The sequence below is a fragment of the Stenella coeruleoalba genome (assembly GCF_951394435.1).
Source record: "Stenella coeruleoalba genome assembly, chromosome: 12".
NCBI lineage: Eukaryota > Metazoa > Chordata > Mammalia > Artiodactyla > Delphinidae > Stenella > Stenella coeruleoalba.
In genome coordinates, this window is record NC_137158.1 from 72393457 (window position 1) to 72411598 (window position 18142).

The 18142-nt window shown below is 36.3% G+C and overlaps 1 long non-coding RNA gene across 2 annotated transcripts in view; it reads right to left on the reverse strand.

Moving 5' to 3' along the window:
* LOC307195309 overlaps nt 1-18142 on the reverse strand; it is a 442224-nt gene that overhangs the window by 390568 nt on the left and 33514 nt on the right. The window lies entirely within an intron of this gene.

The window sequence follows — 18142 nt, forward strand, 5'->3', positions numbered from 1 at the left end:
AACCAAAAAAAGATGGTACCTGAAGAGCACATAACATAGGGACAACCACCTGGTGAATACTTAATAAATGTAAGCTAATAATTATGCTTATAAAGAAAGAAAACACCAATTATATGACATTCTGGAAAAGTCAAAACTATAGCAATGGTAAAAAGATCAATGGTTTCCAGGGGTTTGAGGCAGGGAGGGCCTTAGGTGAGGTTTGAACACATTAAGCACCTTTTTAAGACGGTATAACTATCTGTATGATACTATAATGGCAGATATATGATAGCACACATTTGTCGAAATGAATAGAACTTTATAACATAATGAGTGAACCTTACTGTACGCAAATTAAAAAAAAAACCTATTTGGAGGTCAGGGTATTCCTGGATGGAATGCAGAATGTGATAAAACTAATTATATCATGAATGTATGAAATAAATATAACCATTACAAATGTATGAAGCAAACTCACTGCAGGGGCTGGGGGGAAAAGAAGACCTAAGTAAGTCTGGAAATGAATGAAGTCTAAAAGACTCTAGGCAAAATAAACTGTTACATAAGCACTGTGTGTTGGTAAAGTTGATTCTCATGAGGATATCAGTAATTTTGATACTGCTGTACATATATACTGGAAGTGAACAATTAAGTAATTAGATGCTGGATGTTGGAAGCCAGGTTTCTCACTGTAGCTGTGGGAGATTACAGATAAGAAAGAGGAGGAGGCCAGAATGAGCCATGTGGTAATAGATGAGCGTTGGAGACATCAGTATGAACGCATGTTTAGCTTGGTATAGATACAGATGATTACATATAGAAATAATTATAGAAATATGTACATACATGGGTTAGTATATACACATATAACCCCTTGCTCTGTCAGTAGAGAGGGCCTAGAAATAATGACACCCCAGCAGCAACAAGCACACCTATCATTCAGATCTTGTTTTCTAATACCATATTCCAATTTTAAAACATCAGGGCTTCTTGGAGAAAGGCTGATTCTAGGACTGAGACAAAAAATATATACGATGATCCTAGAGCATCTTGTAGTGCCAGAAAGTAAAAAAATGCTTTTTAATAAATAATGGAGTATGCAAAGGGACATAGCAGACAACTGAAAAAGTCCCCAATTGTCAGGCTGGAAAATTTTATCAACAAAATAAGTGGCATTGGCTTATAATAACAAAACAATAAATCTATAAGTCCATACTGATATAGATAATTGAAAAATAAATAAATATCATTGAAATTGAAAAAATAAATAAATATCAATAAATAAGGAAGAATAGACAAATCTCCCACACAGAAAAATTCCAAATAATTAGTGTCAATACTCTGCCCTCGAGGAGGTGAAGCATAAATTCCCACACGTTGGATGTGAGCTGTTCATAGTGACTTCCTTCCAAAAAGTACAGTATAGAAAAGGGGGAGAAAGAGCAACTTTATAGAAAAGAAACCTGGCACACTAACTCAGCCAAGTGACCAAGGTCAACATGGACAGTAATAAGTCATGTTGATAGTACGTACCCTTGACATGACGTGATGAAAATGGCACTTTACCTTTTTAGTCTTCTTCCCAAAAACCCACAACCCCAGTCTAATCATAGAGAGAACACATCAGGCAACTCCCAATTGAGGAGCATTTTACAAAATACTTGACCAGTACTTTTCAAAACTGTCAAAAGTCACCAAAAACAGGGTAAGTTTGATAAACTATCACAGCCAAGAGGAGCCTAAGGACACATGAGGACTAAATATAATGTGATACCCTGGAGGGGATCCCCAAAGAAGAAAAGGACATTAGGTGAAAACTAAGGAAATTAGAATAAATTACAGACTACAGTTAAAATAACGTATCGATATTGATTCAAAATTGCAAAAAATAGGGCTTCCCTGGTGGCGCAGTGGTTGAGAGTCCGCCTGCTGATGCAGGGGACGTGGGTTCGTGCCCCCGTCCGGGAGGATCTATGGGAACTTTGTAGTGACTTAATCTGTTTTAAAATTTAGAATTTGTTTTAAAAAAGAAAAAAAATTAAAGACAATTATATTGAACCTAAAAACAAAAACATTAACCAGTATTACTAAGTATTATTTTTTTTAATTCGGTAGACAATTAGTACAGGAGATACCTAGCAACTACTAGGACTTATAAACTTGAATGGTTTAATCATTACTCCAACTAATCCTGATCTAATTATTATACTTGATTCAATTCACGTTGAATCTCTTCTCAAAGTGAGACCCTCCTTAAAGTTCATCTGTTATGTTCAGAACCTTTACCACTCACTTTAATTTGCCTACAAGGAAATCTTACAGATGTCAGTGGCTTTTATACTCAATCTGCAGTTCCTAATACTCTACTCCATTTTTCAGCACTCCTTGATTTATAGCTCAAAGGACAATTTGCCCTTTTTAATCCAGTGAAAAACTATTTAAAAAGCAAGAGGTTAGTCACAAATTACATTAACTTACTAGTAACACAAATCCACACATGATGGTTTTTCCCAATGTAAATTAGGTTTCACATCACTTATGTCTCCTGTGTTTAGTTCTTGGCCTTCTGAAGTCAGAGTTTACATATTTAGTTTTTTTCTCAAGTAATTCCTCATCTAACAAACTTCACCACCCACAGTAGACTTTATGTGGTACTATTTGCTTTTAAAAATGTGAAAGTGCAAAAAACCCAGTAACTTAATAGTTTTCTATATGCTCCCAGGAAGTTGTTCCTTCCCTCCCTACTGTAACACAGAAATGTACCTCTCTGAATTGAAGTTTTTTGTGACGCCTATGCTTTGGGGGGGCTTGAAAGTGACTATGAACAGAGAGATGAAAAGTAACAGTAGAGACAGGAAGTTGAGCTCCGCCATCATACAGTTTTTGAAGGAGCTGTTTGCATATGGTTATTCATCCCATTTCTCTCTCCTCTGCACACTCTAGATTATACTCCATAATCTCCCTATCAGTGTTCTCAGGTCTTGCACATGTAGAACCTGATATGAGTATAAGATAAGCATAACTTAGAATTTTATGATTCTTCACAAGGTCCTAAAACACCTAGAGACAATGGCCCTTGACTTAGATGGGGCAGGTAGAAACGTAGATGAAAAGAGAGAGACTGAGAAATTTCACCACTTCTCAAGTGCTCAAAACCAGCTCATCTATTCCCAAGTCCAGTGGACCTTCCCCCCCACACGCTGTGTACATACCACTCGGAGCCAACTTGAACCTACATCTGGAGGATATTTTACTCAGTGTGAGTATCCCCTTTCTTCCCTCTTGGTAAAGTATAAAGTGATGTGGTAAGTTGGTGATCAGCTCAGTGCTCCTACCTTGTTTACTGGAAAGAAAAAGACTTCCTCTGGTGACTGGTAAAGGGAACCAGCCTTGTGTCCAGATTGAAACTCTAACTTGAAAATTCCTCCCAACCATAGAGAATATTTGCAAACGAAGCAACTGACAAAGGATTAATCTCCAAAATTTACAAGCAGCTCATGCAGCTCAATATCAAAAAAACAAACAACTTAATCCAAAAATGGGCAGAAGGTCTAAATATACTTTTCTTAAAGGAAGATATACAGATTGCCAACACACACATGAAAGGATGCTCAACATCACTAATCATTAGAGAAATGCAAATCAAAACTACAATGAGGTATCACCTCACATGGGTCAGAATGGCCATCATCAAAAAATCTACAAACAACAAATGCTGGAGAGGGTGTGGAGAAAAGGGAACCCTCTTGCACTGTTGGTGGGAACGTAAATTGATACAGCCACTATGGAGAGCAGTATGGAGGTTCCTTAAAAAACTAAAAATAGAACTACCATACGACCCAGCAATCCCACTACTGGGCATATACCCTGAGAAAACCATAATTCAAAAAGAGTCATGTACCAATATGTTCACTGCAGCTGTATTTACAAGAGCCAGGACATGGATGCAACCTAAGTGTCCATCAACAGAGGAATGGATAAAGAAGATGTGGCACATATATACAATGGAATATTACTTAGCCATAAAAAGAAACGAAATTGAGTTATTTGTAGTGAGGTGGATGGACCTAGAGTCTGTCATACACAATGAAGTAAGTCAGAAAGAGAAAAACAAATACTGTATGCTAACACATATATATGGAATCCAGAAAAAAAAAAAAAGGTTCTAAAGAACCTAGGGGCAGGACAGGAATAAAGACACAGATGTAGAGAATGGACTTGAGGACACGGGGAGGGGGAAGGGTAACATGGGACGAAGTGAGAGAGTGGCATGGACACATATACACTACCAAATGTAAAACAGATAGCTAGTGGGAAGCAGGGGCATAGCACAGGGAGATCAGCTTGGTGCTTTGTGACCATGTAGAGGGGTGGGATAGAGAGGGTGGGAGGGAGATGCAAGAGAGAGGGGATATGGGGATATATGTATACATAGAACTGATTCACTTCGCTATATAGCAGAAACTAACACAGTATTGCAAAACAATTATACTTCAGTAAAGATGTTAAAAAAAAAGAAAATTCCTCCCAACCAAAATTCCAGCCTGCCCAAATTTCTATACAGTGTGGCTTCTGAGTGAAATGGAAAAAGCAAGTGGAGCCAATTTATATACCCTATACTTTAACATATTTGGTAATTCACAAGCCTTAGAAAGCCTTATGCAGCTGAAAGCTTGGTGTCTATGGTTGAGTTTGTGTGTGAGTGTTGGGTTGATTTGCCTTTTTATGCACCTGAAAGTCAGTTACAAAAGGAAGATAAGCTATTTTGTGAAACTCAAACTCTTTCAACCATAGTACTTGTGACAACTGCTACTGCATGTTTTATCAAATGACATGTGGACTTAAATTGAGATAACACATTTTTAAGCTACTGGGACTCTTTGAAATTAAATGTACATGCAAGGTTATACACATTGGAGATGCTAGATCCCCACAGAACCATGAGATAACATGGTATAGAAGACAACATAGCTATTTGCACCTTGCCTCACCTCCAATTCTGGAAGCTGGCTTAATTCCATAACCAATCCTGACTGCGTCTGGTCAAAGGTATCTTGTTCTGGTCCACAGAAGCCCTGTGAATCTGACTTGTCCCTGGTCATCTTCATTCTGTAGTACCCAAGGGAGGCCAGATTATTTTACAGTCAAACCTCAGAAATGCGCCTGCCCCACAGCAAAGCAAGCAATCCATTTAACACCTTAACTTTTCCAACCAGACCAGACCTAACCTAAAATTAACCCTTCCATACAAAGTGACCCAAATCTGGTGTCTGAATACAGGCCTTTTAAAAGACTTGTCCAAGGGAAGGCATAAGACTAACTACTCCGGTGTACTCACAATCCTTCTTTCTTCTGCTACCACCCCCCTGCCCAGATCCCACTTCTGTGATGATTCTGGATTAGCCTACTGAGTGCAGGATTCAAAAATAGAGGCTCAGGTTCTCATAAAAATGTTCTGCAACTTTAGGTCAAAATCACATTATTAATTGTGGTATTTTGCTCAGTTCCCAGCCAGGGTAATTTTATTCAGTTCACCAAAGTATGCCTTTGCAGTTTCAACTGAACTCCTTTTTTTCCTCGTTATTAAACAGAATAGCCAAAAAACTATAGGTCTGCTAGTTTTCACCCTACAAATAGATATATTTTTCGGTAGGTGAAGTGATGCCCTACTTATTCCCTTTCCCTGCCACAGATCTGAGTCTTGTACTAACCGCTTTGACTCTCCAGGGCCTGCAAAATTGTCAGTGCCTTTCAGTCTAATCCCTTTAAACTTTAAAAATTATTATTCTTCTGACATATTGTTTTTTTATGTCATGCTATTTTTCAGAGAAGTGGTTAGGAATGAACAAGTGATTATAGAAATGAGCAAGTCTCTCCAAAAAGAGGAAACATAAAAAATAAAGGTGACACTGAGAAGCAGAATCTCTTTTTTTTAAGCTCCAAGCTAAAGCATACTGCCCATCCCACTGTGAAGGAATGCTAAGTAAAACTCAGTTTCCTTTTTTTTTTTTAAGATTATATCATGTGTACTAAGTTTATAGAAAAACAGCGTCTGCTTTTATGGAGCCTGAGAGTCCTTGCTTTATCACAGGAAGAAATCTGCAGACTGTCAGGTTCTAAACAGCTGTGGGTTCATTCATTGGTCAGAAGGCAGCATGATGACAATGGGCCAGGGGTGTCAGGCTCTGAGGAGTAGTACGAGTAAACAACACTTCCTAACATCTAGTAATGAATAAGGTTCTACTTAGTCTTTCCCCCAAAATAACCCCTTGTCACTTTTCCCATTCACCTAATACTCCCCTATATAAATCCTAGTTATTGTAATTTTACTTGTTATAAATATGCTCAGGAGTAGACCTGGTGTTAGAGAATCAATCATCTCTCTACTCATTGGTGTCTTTATAAAATTTTAGACTAGTAGAAATCCAGTAAACTAATACATGACAGAGTCAGATCTACTACAAATGGCTGTTGCTGAACAGAAGCAAGGGCATTACCTTGACATTCAGTGATAGAACTTTAGCAAATGGCAGTTCTTAGAAAAGAGTTTAAGTGGGAGTGAATTTTGAAGGCCTCTATAAGAAGAGGAAATTTTGCAAACATCATATGTATAATTGTTCTTGCATCACCCAAAAATTTAAGGTATGTAGACTTGAGCTCACAAAAAAAAGTAAATAATAGATGTTCTCTTAGTCAACAGTTAACAAATGTTTATTGAGTACCTACTACATGCCAGGAAATTTCTAGGCACTGAGGATGCAATGGAAACAAGGCAATGTCCCTATTCTCAATATAAGCTTTTATATTCAGAAGAAGAAAGAAAGAGGGTAAACATGTAAATAGACACGATCGTTTCAGGAGATAGTAAGGGCTATGAAGAAGATAAAGTATAACTGGGAGTTACTGATGAGATGGCATTTGAATTGAGACGTGTTGAAGTCATGCATATCTGACCATGTCTTTATAAACGTGGTTCTGAGATTGGCTTTCCCAATTTGAAATGGGTGTTTCTGAATAAAGGCCTTACCTCCATATCTCTCTCCACGTACCTTTTTTTTTTTTCCCTATCTTTTTTCCTGTGTCTCCCAATCTAACCTTCCTCTCTTTCTACCTTTATGCCTACAGGTCACTCTCCTTTTTCTTCTCTCTCCCCTTCCCCTTTTCCCTTATATCTTCCATTTTGCTTTCTTCCTACCTCTTCCCCCCAAGCTCATTGCTTCCTCTCGGCAATGTTTTCCTTAGCTTCTTAAAAAACGTGCCTGCCTGGCCCACTGGGGCCACCTGAATTTCTGTTCTAACACTTTCCTTCTTACTTTCCTTACCGTAGAGCAAAACTCTTTGTATTTCTTGAGGAATTTAACAAATATAGTCTTACATTTGCTTCTCTAAAGTAGTTATGTCCTTCTTAACTTACTTTAGCCTTTGAGTTCTCTCTCTGTGCCCCTTACTAGGAAAAAAAATTGAGATATGCAGTGTTATGCCAGGTCAATAATACATAAATATTTGAAAATTTTTGAGTGTTTTGATTCTCCTGAATTTTAAACGTAAATTTTAAAACACAGTGCTATATTTTATATTTGGAGGAAGTATGTGCTCCAATTTTATGCTTTTAACTGCAATCTCATTGATGTGTTTCAATGATTTTCTCTACAATTAAAGTATGCAATTATCTATACTTATTATGAAAGTCATCTTAATAGAACTTTTATTAAAACGGGGAAGGCTTAATGTACCATAATAAGACACACTGAAAATATTTATTTTCAGCTACAGCCTCATAAAAATTGTACGTTTCCTTAGAAAGGAACTCTGTACAGAATTATTTTGTGTTAATTCTACTAAAATGGAAGTACCTTTTACAAATTAATACATACATAAAGTAACACATTCTGGTAGGTAATTTCTAATTTTTGTTGTAATTTTCTTGAATGAAACTATAAGTTTGAAACTATTTACAAAGTCAATAAATGACTTAAATAAGACTGGGTAAAAATAAGAAAGAATAAGGACATAAACATTTAAACAATGTCAAACAGGACTCACTGTAAAGATATTTCACCCCAGTACATTCTCATTTCAGAAATATGGTAAATACTGGGACTTCCCTGGTGGTCCAGTGGTTAGGTCTTGGCCCTTTCACTGCCAGGGCCCAGGTTATATCCTTGGTCGGGGAACTAAGATTCTGCAAGCGGTGCGGCATGGCCAAAAACTAAACTAAAATAAATTAGAAAATTTTAAAAATTAAAAGAAATGTGGTAAATACTGCATGTTTATCTGGTAAAATATACAGTATTAAGACACATCCTCAAACTGATGAAACTCCTGTATGTTTAGAAGATTCTACCACCGCAGACAGTATTCCCCGGCCAATAACCCTCCCTCGACATGCTCACACAGTGTCCCATCTAGCTGCCAGCTTTGGCCTAAGGAGGTTATAGTTTGGCCCCACAGCTTAAACAGGAAATTTTTTTCTCAAAAGGGAGTACACCTTTATCTTCTGAATTTAAGGATAGGCAGGCCCATCTTCCAGAAAGCAAAATATTCCAAAGAGGAAACTCTAGGTGTAAGGGGACCACAGTGAAACAAGAGCGCCAGTAGAGTCTGAGGGCTGTGGCAGAAATCTGGGGCAAAATGTTTGCAAAATTTCCTCTTCTTATAGAGGCCTTCAAATCTGGGGCATTGGCCCATCGTTTCACTCCACACCAGGACTTCAACGGGTAATTCTAGGACAGACAGAAGTGTTAAACAAAAGAGATTTTCAGCATGTTCTCAAGTGAAAAAACCTACTAAGTCATTTCCACTTCACTCTTCTGACGTAATTACTCTGTGCCTTCATTTCCGCAGTTTGAAAATGGGAACTGGATAAATCTCATAGTGTTGTTGTGGGGATTGAATTAGTTAATTCAGTTAAAACCCTTAGAATCAGGCCTAAAACATATTTATCATTCAGTTAATGACAGCTATTGTCCTTGCTGCCACTGCTGCTGTTGTTATGGTAGTTAATAGTACCAAATGCAGAGATGGTACTAATTATGTGGTTGTGGGACTTAAAAGAATCTGTAAATCTGAAACATATATGTAACCTAGATGCTAGAAACATCCATGTTTACCATCTGTTTCTAAGATCCTTGTCAGATATACTTCATCATTAAACTCATCTTTCTAACTACCTAGAAAGAAAGTTTTATAAGTCTAGTTTTATTTAATATATTTTAGGCAACTATGCTTGAAAATGCTTTAAGGAATAGAGAAAACAAATTCAAATTATGCTCCTAGTTTTCAGGGAAACAACCAACATAAGACACCATTAACATCTGCGGGAGAGTTATTCGGAAACTATGGGATTTACCATGTAAAACAGATAAGGAGGACTTTGCCTATCTTGGTAAATTGTTTCCAAAATGGCTGATTTAATATCCTTCTCTGCACCATGGGGAGTTCCCTCCTATGATGACTCTGCATCTGGCCATGTGACTTGCTTTGGCTGAAAGAATAATAGCAAATGTGGTGCAAGCAACAGAGTGAAAGGTGGTTGTATTAGTCAAGGTTCTCAAGAAAAGAAGAACCAATAACACTCCCTAACATCATACACAAAAATAAACTCAAAATGGATTAAAGACCTAAATGTAAGGCCAGACACTACCAAACTCTTAGAGGAAAACATAGGCAGAACACTCTGTGACATAAATCAAAGCAAGATCCTTTTTGACCCACTTCCTAGAGAAAAGGAAATAAAAACAAAAATAAACAAATGGGACCTAATGAAACTTCAATGCTTTTGCACAGCAAAGGAAATCATAAACAAGACGAAAAGACAACCCTCAGAATGGGAGAAAATATTTGCAAATAAAGCAACTGACAAAGGGTTAATCTCCAAAATCTACGAGCATCTCATGCAGCTCAATAACAAAAAAACAAACAACCCAATCCAAAAATGGGCAGAAGACCTAAATAGACATTTCTCCAAAGAAGATATACAGATTGCCAACAAACACATGAAAGAATGCTCAACATCACTAATCATTAGAGAAATGCAAATCAAAACTACAATGAGATATCATCTCACACCAGTCAGAATGGCCATCATCAAAAAATCTACAAACCACAAATGCTGGAGAGGGTGTGGAGAAAAGGGAACCCTCTTGCCCTGTTGGTGGGAATGTAAATTGATATAGCCACTATGGAGAACAGTATAGAGGTTCCTTAAAAAACTAAAAATAGAACTACCACAGGACCCAGCAATCCCACTACTGGGCATATACCCTGAGAAAACCATAATTCAAAAAGAGTCATGTACCACAATGTTCACTGCAGCTGTATTTACAATAGCCAGGACAGGGAAGCAACCTAAGCGTCCATCATCTGATGAATGGATAAAGAAGATGTGGCACATATATACAATGGAATATTACTCAGCCATAAAAAGAAACGAAATTGAGCTATTTGTAGTGAGGTCGATGGACCTGGAGTCTGTCATACAGAGTGAAGTAAGTCAGAAAGAGAAAAACAAATACTGTATGCTAACACATATATATGGAATCTAAAAAAAAACGGTCATGAAGAACCTAGAGGCAAGATGGGAATAAAGAAACAGACCTACTAGAGAATGGACTTGAGGATATGGGGAGGGGGAAGGGTAAGCTGGGACAAAGTGAGAAAATGGCATGGACATATATACACTACCAAATGTAAAATAGATAGCTAGTGGGAAGCATCCGCATAGCACAGGGAGATCAGCTCGGTGCTTTGTGACCACCTAGAGGGGTGGGATAGGGAGGGTGGGAGAGAGGGAGACGCAAGAGGGAAGAGATATGGGAACATATGTATATGTATAGCTGATTCACTTTCTTATAAGGCAGAAACTAACACACCATTGTAAAGCAATTATACTCCAATAAAGAGATTAAAAAAATTTTACAATGACTTTAATATATAAATTGGCCAGGTTTCTGGAAATTGCAAGAGAATTTTTAAAATAATAAATAAATAAATAAGTTTTAAAAGTTCATTAAAGAATATCAATAAACTCTAGTATATTAAGAAAGTATAGAAATTAAGAGTAACAAACAAAGAAAAAGAGTGAAAATGAAATCTACAAAACTTGCAACAATAGAAGAAATCAGTCTAATATATAATATGTGTACCTGTATATCAGTCCTAAAAGAGGAAGTGACTTTGGTAAAGATCTAGTTGATCTTTACCTCAAATTAGAGAATCAAAGCAAAACTGTGGAAGGTCATCAGTAAACATCTGACACTGATGTAAATGTAATTGTAAATTCAGTTAAAATGTTCAATATTGAAGGTAACCTTATTTGATTTTTGTTGATAATATAATAAATACAAATTTTGGAAGAAAAAAGAAACAGCAGACTTTTATATTATATAAAATATTAATATTATATTATTATGCTAAAATATATTAATATTATATTAATGCATATAGGTTTATAATTTAATATATTAAATATACTATAATGATAACATTTATAATACAATAATATATTATTTGAATGTATAAAACCTATTGGTTCTGTTTCTTTTTTGAACACTAATACAAGCATCTTTCACTCCTCTGCTTGCATCACCTTTCTCTCTCACTCTCTCTCTCTATAAATATATATATAAAGAGAGAGGGAAAGAGAGATTTATTTATTCTAAGGAATTGGCTCAGGTGATTATGGAGGCTGAGACATTTCATGATCTGCCACATGAAAACTAGATACCCAGAGTGCTGGTGGTACAAGTTCCAGTCCAAGTACAGAAGACTGATGTCCTAGCTTGAAACCAGTCAGGCAAAGAGAGCAAATTCCCTCTTACTCACCCACCTTTTTTTCTAGTCAGGCCTCCAAGGAATTGGATGAGGCCCATCCACACTGGAGAGGGTAATCTTCTTTATTCAAACTAACAATTCAAAGGTCAGTTCCATCTCAAACACCCTCACAGACATACCCAGAATAATGTTTAACCAAATATCTGGGCACCTGTGGCCCCATCAAGTGGACACATAAAGCTAGCCATCAGTGTTCATCAGCGGGCTTCCCCTCTTTTGCTGCTGGACTCTTCCTCCATCATGTAAACAAGTTCAGGTGAGCCAGCCGGAGGCTGTGGGACCACATTGCAGAGAGAGACTGCAAGTCCACCTGTCTCAGCTGAGGTCCCAAATGCATGATTGAATTCCACCTCCACCAGCCAGACCACACAGGCCCACAGAAATATGAGAAACAATAATTGAGGTTTAAACCATTAGGTTTTGAAACAGTTTTTTATATAACAAAAGCAAACCGATTTGCTAACTGAACACAATTTTAAAAGCTGATGTCACAGTTAAAACCAAGACCATATTCTAATCTGTGCTTAATAAATTTCAGTCTAAGACAGAAAATTCTACTCTGTACCTGTTGCTTGGATACAGAGCATGTGAAATATGTAAAACTATTTTGGTTTTTTGTTATTAGCATCAAAGGATTTATACAAACTTTTAAAATAACAGATCAAACTTTTAAAAATCATAGTTGAGTAGACACAAATGTAAAATGAATCCCAAGGTCAACTTACAAAAAATGACAAGAAGCAAATTAAATTTTATGTGAGTATAAAAAAATACTGGAGATACCACTTCATTTCTAAAATAATGACATAAACATTAACTTCAATATCAAATAGTAAAAGTTTTTGTAATATAATTCACATTCTATAAAATTCATTAAGGTGTACAATTCAGTAGATTCTAAAATACTTAGAGTTGTGCACAAATACCAGAATATTTCATCACCCCAAAAAGAAACCCTGTACCTGTTAGTAGTCACTGCCCTCTTCTCCCCCCGCTAGTCCCTGGCAACCACTAATCTACTTTCTGCTTCTATAGATTTGCATATTTTGGACAGTTTCTTACTACTATGAATAATACTGCTATAAATATTTGTGTACAACTTTTTGCATGAACATATGTTTTCAATTCTCTTAGATATACACCTAGGAGTGAAAATGCTGGGTCATATGTTAACAGTATGTTCAACATTTTGAAGAACTTCCAAACTGTTTTCCACAGTGGCTGCACTATTTTTTATTCCAGTCAGGAATGTACAAGGGTTCCTATTTCTCCCGATCCTTAACATTTGTTATTTTTCCTTTTTATTTTTATTTTTTTATTATAACCATCCTAGTTGATGTGAAATGATTTTGGTTTTGATTTTCATTCTCCTGTAACTAATGATGTTGAACATCATTTACATGCTAATTTTCCAACTGCGAATCTTCATTAGAGAAATATCTGTTCAAATCATTTGCCCATATTTTAGGGTATTTTTCTTCTTCTTTTTGAGTTGCAAGAATTCCTTATATATACCAGATACAATGTTCTTATCAGATATATGATGTGTGAATGTTTTATTCCATACTGTGGGTCATTTTTTCATTTTCTTGATGTTCTTTGAAGCACAAAAATTTTTAATGTTGATAAAGTCCAATTTGTCTATTTTTCTTGTGTTGCTCATGCTTCTTGTGTTATATTTTTAAAACTATTGCTTAAACTAAGATCATGAATATTTACTCCTATGTTTTCTTCTAAGAGTTCTATCACTTCAGCTCTTACTTATAGGTTTTATCCATTTTGAGTTAATATTTGTATTGATAGATAGGGTGAGGAAGGGTCCAACCTTATTCTTTTGTATATGAATATGCAGATGTCCCAGCATCATGTGTTGAAAACACTATTCTTTCCCCCACTGAATTGTCTTGGCATGGTTGTCAAGTCAATTGACTATAGATGTGTGGGTTTACCTCTAGACTCTCAGGTTAAAATGTTATGTGATCTATGTGTCTATCCTTATGCAAGTACCGCACTGCCTTGATTACTGTAGCTTTGTAGTAAGTTTTAAAATCAGGAAGTGTGAGTCTTCCAACACTGTTTTACTCTTTCAAGATTGTTTTGGCTTTTCTGGGTCCCTCACGTTTCCTTGTGAATTTTAGGATTAGCTTGTGCCTTACTGCAGAAAGGGGAGTTGGAATTTTGATAGGGATTGCATTGTCTGTAGATCACTCTGGGGAGTACTGTGACCTTAACAACAGTAAGTCTTCCCACCATGAGCAACGTATGCCTTTTTATTTATTAGGTCTTCTTTAATTTCTTTCAACAATGTTTTGTGGTTTTCAGTGTACAAGTCCTGTGCTTCTTTTGATAAATTTATTCATAAGTATTTTATTCTTCCTGATGGAATAGTAAATAGAATTGCTTTCTTAATTTCATTTTGGGATTTTTTTATTGCTAGTGTACAAAAATACAATTAAATTTTGTACAGTCATCTTGTATTGTGCAACTTCACTAAACTCTTGTTTTGCTCTAATACGCTGTGTGTTTGTGTGTGTGTACACTTAGTGTTTTATGTGATACATATTATCATATATATATGATATTGTCATCTGCAAACAGAGATACTTTTACTTCTTTCTTTCCAATCAGGATGCCTTTTGTTTCTTTTTCCTGCTTAGCTGCCCTGGCTCATACCTCCAGTACAATGCTGAATAGAAGGGATGAGAGGGTACATCCTTGTCTTGTTCTTTATCTTACAGGGAAAGCATTAAGTCTTTCACCTTAACTATGATATTAGCTGTAGGGTTTTGTAGATGCCCTTAATTAGGTTGAGGAAGTTCCCTTCAATTCCTAGTTTGTTGAACGTTTGATGCTGAAATAGTGTAGGATTGTGTCAGATGTTTGTTTTGTCAAATGTTTGTCTTGAATTTTTGTCTATTGAGATAATAATTTTTTCTTTATTCCCTTAATATGGCTATTACAATGATTTTCATATGTTGAAACAACCTTGCATTCTTGGGGTAAATCTCACATGGCCATGGTGTTCACTTTTTATACGTTTTGGATTAATTTGCAGGTATTTTGTTGAAGATGATGGTATATTTATTCCTAAAGGATATTGGGCTGTAGTTTCCTTTTCTGTGATGTTTTATCTGGTTTTGGCATCAGTGTAATACTGGCCTCATAGAATGAGTTGGGAAGTGTTCTCTCCTCTTCTTTTTTTTTTGGAGGGTGGGAGCTATGTGAATAATTGGTATAAATAATTTTTTAAATGTTCAGTAGAATTCACCAGTTTGCTTAGTGATATTCCTGAGCTAATTCTGTAAAGTCTCTGTTCTTTGTCATGTGTGGCCACTGAAATCTTCTTCAGTTAGCTTAAGAATCAGCTAATGATAAGTAATTTTTTTTAAATTCCTGAAACCAATAAATCTCGCATTCTTTATTGAGGAGCTTTGTACGCATGTTAAAGTAATCTCCAATACTCAGTTTACAACTCTGTCTTAGCTTCCACTTCCTGCTCAGCTGCTTCAAGGTCAGCCAGAGGTGAGAGCTAAGGGCCTTCTCAGGTTCCTTCTGAGAATGCACACAGCACTACACATGTGCATGAACTTTTAGATTCCCAGGAACATGTCCAAACTTTCCAAAGCCCCTATGGACACCTCATTGCTCGGCCTTTTCTTTTCAAGCTGTTTTGGTTAATCTGTTGTCTGTGCCAACTGTTAACTATCACTTTAGGCATTATGGTTTTGAAACATTTGCCTGTAAATGTTTTTCATAAATGCCCCTTGGGGAGAGGCTTTTAGTACTGGGCAACCTTGAGTCAGATCAAATAAAGACAAGATTTTCCAGTTGGAAAACCATCTAACAGACCAAATAATATCAATTCTTTGCGAATGCAGCTTTGAAAGAGCCCCAGCTCTGTTCTACTTCCTCAAGTATTGGGAATGCAGGCTCTTTTTTTTCAAGGCCACTGCTGAGTTGGGGAGTGGGAGTTTGGAGTTGCTATCCTTACCAATATTTGGTAGTTTTTCTTGAATAAATACTTCCTGGCTTGCTTCCTTTGGTTAATTTCCAGAGTTCTGGAACAAAAAAAAATGATCCTATTTTGCCAGTCTGTTGATGTTGCTGTTGTTGCTTTTACGGAAGGATACATTTTTGGATGCCAGTTTCACTACGCATCTCCGTTAATAGTAAATTAACCTCATCAAAATTGAACTAATATGATACAGTCAGTTCACCAGTATTGACCAGTAATCTTATGACAACTCAATCTTGCATACTAACAGAGGGAAAAATATACTATAATTAATTAATTAATTAACTAAAATAAATAAAAATATGCTAGTGCAAATCAGGTATTTCAACCATGAAACATGGCTGCAGGTAGTGACACAGGAATATCTTCTGCAAATATGAAGAACAATTAAGTATAAGCATACTTGTGTAAGAGAAACACTATTCAATGGCAGCTCCAGGATCTAAAAGAATAACTCAGAATTTTTAAAATTAGGACTAGAAATTATAAGATGCAGCTAAGAAATTAAGAGTAAATTCTATTCGTAGAGTTAACTCATCAAAATGAAAGCAAAGGCTCTTTATTAAAAACAGCCTGCATAAGAATAGTAAACTCACTTTGTACTTAAACTCTCATCAAGGATGATTGATGACAGAAGAAAAAACTAAGAAGGAACATATTTTTGTGACCATACTTTTATTTGCTGACACTACAGAAAACCAAATCTCTACTACACAAAGAATGAGTTCATAATGGAAAAACACCGAAGCATCTAAACTTGACTGTATACTGTACTAAGGCAAAAACAAACTCAGAAAATGCTCTACTTGAAAAGAAAGTTGATTTGCTGTTGATTGTATTGGTAATTTTGCATTTTCTTTCAGCTAGAGGTTTATTTTAAAATTCAATCTCCCCTGACTGAAATGAGGTTTTTAAAAATCGTGTATTTCATATTTGTCCTCACAGCAGTCAATGAGGTAGATGAGATAAACAGAACTATTCTGGGAGACACAGAATTCTAAAGTAAATGATAAAGTGTGCCTTAAAGTGACATGCAGTGCTTTGTGACCACCTAGAGGGGTGGGATAGGGAGGGTGGGAGGGAGACGCAAGAGGGAGGAGTTATGGGGATATATGTATATGTAGAGCTGATTCACTTTGTTATAAAGCAGAAACTAACACACCATTGTAAAGCAATTACACTCCAATAAAGATGTTTAAAAAAAAAAATGAAATGGACTAAGTGCTCTTTCAGTTGGATCATTCAGTATTTAAAAGGCCACTTTAATCTGATACCTTTTGGGGCACAGACAACAAAAACAGTTAGTTAATGATTGTGCATCATTATAAGGGGCAATTTAGAAGTGTATACAGAGCCAAACCCTACCTACAAAGTCATCACAAACCCCTAGGTTAACTAAGAGGACTGCCATTGTCCTTCAAATTACACCACATGGCTTTAAAAAGCTTTAAAAAGAGTTTGCCTGTCTCTCAGGATAGTGGATTAATCCCTAATCTCACTTATCTGACTTCCCATTGCAATTACAGTCACTTCTACAATGTGAACAATTTATCATCCACTATTAGTTTTATGTGTTTTAACACTGTGTTTTTATGTAGATAATATGCTCCAGGCGTTCTTAAATTTCTCTATCACCCTCTCCTCTCCTATCCTCTCTTCTTTTATTCACGGGGTCTCCTTATTCCATTCCATCCCATTCTTTCCTGGGCAACAAGTGCCTCAGTGCTTCCCTCTACTAGAGCAATTCATTCAAACAGTTTTGAAACCCTAAAATCTTGCCTAATTAATTGAAAGAAACATTTCAACTTTACAGTGGTTCTGTCCTGTCTAAATATAATTTTGAGACTTTCTCCTGTTTCATTCCTCATTTTCAAAAACTCACTGTCCAGTCTTATGTCTGTAGAGGGTTGCCTATTTTGCTGTCCCCATTCCTCATTATCTAGTCACTGAAATATGGATTCTACCTCAACTATGCCACTGAAACAATTCAGAAAAATGGTACAGATGAACTTATTTGCAAAGTGGAAACAGAGACACAGATGTAGAGAACAAACATATGGATACTAAGGGGGGAAGGGGGTGGGCGGGATGAATTGGGAGATGGGATTGACATATATACACTACTATGTATAAAATAGATAACTAATGAGAACCTACTGTATGCAGAGAACTCTACTCAATGCTCTGTGGTGACCTAAATGGGAAGGAAATCCAAAAAAGAGGGGATATATGCGTATGCAGAGTTGATTCACTTTGCTGTACAGCAGAAACTAACACAACATTGTAAAGCAATTAGACTCCAATAAAAATTAA